Source organism: Notolepis coatsorum (assembly GCF_963971535.1).
Source record: "Notolepis coatsorum genome assembly, chromosome: 2".
Classification (NCBI taxonomy): domain Eukaryota; kingdom Metazoa; phylum Chordata; class Actinopteri; order Aulopiformes; family Paralepididae; genus Notolepis; species Notolepis coatsorum.
In genome coordinates this window covers 68,740,316-68,743,019 of record NC_140166.1, presented here as the reverse complement: position 1 = coordinate 68,743,019, position 2,704 = coordinate 68,740,316, and the positions used below count along the sequence as shown (strand labels likewise).

Below are 2,704 nucleotides of genomic sequence, written 5' to 3'. Positions count from 1 at the left end.
AAGAATAGGCATAAAATAAGTACAATAAGTAAGTATAGTGTTGCTCGAAAGCATGTGAACCCCCCCGGAACAGCCAGTCCCCCAAACACCCCACACATCAACCCCCACCACACCCCCATCCAAGACACACCCCCTGATAAAGCACGTCATGACCGAAGAAAAACACAATATAACATGTCTGCCGGTCCGTCCTGCATATAAACATGACGTTAAATTATGCAGATCAGCACAAATTAAAAGATGAGTGAACTGAACTCTCCCCCTCTCTCTCTTTCTGTCTCCCTCTCTCTGTGTCTCTCTCCCTCTCTTTCTGTCTCTCTCTCTCTCTCTCTCTCTCTCTCTCTCTCTCTCCTCTCTCTCCCTCTCTCTCTCTCTCTCTGTCTCTCTCTCTCTCTCTCTCTCTCTCTCTCTCCTCTCTCTCTCCCTCCTCTCTCTCTCTCTCCTCTCTCTCTCTCTCTCTCTCTCTCCTCTCTCTCTCTCTCTCTCTCTCTCTCTCTTCTCTCTCTCTCTCTCTCTCTCTCTGTGTGTCTCGCTCTCTCTCATACACATACACAAACATGTAGTCGAGCTACATTTTTCAATATTTTTTTCTTTTTTTCAAATGACTAGCATGTGGTTGGCTAATCTAATCTAGCTGCATGCCAGCTACCCTGTGCAACAGGGTTTTATACAAACACACAAACACACCTCACTGTCATGACTATATCAAGAGAGAGAGACACCACTGATTGGCGATGTTTATATCAGGGTGTTTGGCATCACCAGCCTGTCCTATAATGAAGTATGGGTAGAGTTTCTCAGTGAAGGTGTGTTCAATGAGTGCAGATGTGAGTCATGTCTTCAGGGTCGTAGAAGGACAGCTTCCCCCCGTTATAGTCCAGCTGTACTCTGACCCTCTGGAGGCTCCTCTTCACTGTGAGGGTCTGACCCGGACCATTAGAGTACTCACCACTCCTATAACGTAGAGCCCAGATACCATGTTGTGGTGATGACTGTAGCCCCTCTCTCTTGTTGTCAAATGACTCTTTAACTACACCTATAGACCAGCGAGGATAGTCTCCACCTCACCTCCAGCTGTGTTCTCCTGAGCTGAAAGCTCTCAGAACCCAGAACAATGGGGATACCTAATGTTCCTCGCTGGGTTGTCAGGGAGCTGCTGCTTTGTGCCTGTGCGTCTCACACTGGTCAGATCATCAGATATAGAGAACCAGGGTGATGCAGTGTTTGGGTCCAGAGTGACAGGAGTGAACTTGACCCTCTCCTTCATCTTCTCCCAGACTCTGAAGGTCAGGTTGCCCAGGTGTTTGGCCTCGTCTATCAGCGCTCCTGAGACCAGCTGTGGACGAGGCAGGTTGCACTGAGCTCTGTTCAAGCGTGGTCTTGTAGTTCTGCAGAAGGAGACGTCTTCAGCTCTCAGCTCCCGCTCTACGACTCCGATCGTGTCTGAAAGGGTTGACATCTCTCTCTCCAGCCCCTCAAACCTCTCCTTCATCGGCTGACTCTTCTGCTCCTCTTCCTCCTTCAGTGCAGCTACCCTGGCCTCCTCTTCCTCGTGGAGAAACTGGTGAAGCTTCTTAAACTCCTCCTTAATCTGCTTCTCTGTGTGCAGGGTCTGGACCTTTAAATGTTCTGCTGTGCGGTCGCATTTTTGTTTGATTTCATTAAAGACCTTTAGTTTGTCACGCAAGGTCTTCAGTTGAGCCTGGAGCTCCTTCTTGTGGTCCTCCGAAGCTTCATCTATGGGACAACAGTTGTGGCTCTTGTGTTTTCTGGAGGAATGACACACCACACAGATGAGCTGGAGGTCATCCAGACAGAAGAGCTTGAGTTCTCACCGTGCATGACTGCAGAGCACCTCCGGACCTGCTGGAGCTTCCTGGTTTCTTTCCCAAAAGGCCTCACACAGGTTCTTCAAAGCCAAGTTACGAGGAGGATTTGAACTTGAAGAGATTTCCCGACAAGTGGACAGTCTTGTCTTCTCTGTCTGTCCAGAATTCCTGCAGACAGACTTTACAGAAGCTGTGGCTACACGACAAGAGGACAGGATTGTTGTAGATGTCATGGCACGCGGGACAAGACAGATCCTCTTCACAATGAGACGAAGCCATTTTGTCTCTCAGCAAACACTCCCTCCTCTGGAATGCTCCCTGAAGTTTACTTTCACTTTTAATGACAATTGTTATAAACTTACTTAAATTCAGTCAGCAGCTGGTAGAAGTCACTGTTTGATCACTATTCCTTCCTGTGTTTGTCTGAAGCTAGTCCTACTCCTTCAGTACGAGCCTTTTACAGCAGGCGTGTGTATCTCAGTGGCGGTCGAAGAGGACTGTAGCAACTCTGGTGTTTATTTTCCTGTATACGAGTCAGACAAGAGGTGGAGCTTTGACCGAACAGGAAACTGTAGTGGGGTTAGGAAAGATTAAAGGTGCAGTAAGTGGTATTTTTTTTGTTTGTTAAAATAATAGCTCTACCTGTTAAAGGGGAACTATCTTATAAATGGCCTTTTTGAGTGTTTAGCATTGTTTCCTAGCTATGTGAACTTATATTAATATGATCTATGTCTCAAAATTCTCATATTGGTGCATTCTTCCCAATTCTCCTCTCACAATATTCACCCTCACTGAACTGAGTCATCTGAAAATGTGCGCAATATGTGATGTCAGAGAGACACCGCTGCATGTTAATGTTGAGATACAAGATGAGC

At 47.0% G+C, this 2,704-nt stretch overlaps 1 pseudogene across 1 annotated transcript; it reads right to left on the bottom strand.

Annotated features, from left to right (window-relative positions):
* Positions 1-503: 503 nt before the first annotated feature.
* LOC311222948 (zinc-binding protein A33-like) lies at positions 504-2,300 on the bottom strand (annotated as a pseudogene). Its single transcript has one exon. The product of its transcript is annotated as a zinc-binding protein A33-like (transcript).
* Between the last annotated feature and the right edge of the window lie 404 nt (positions 2,301-2,704).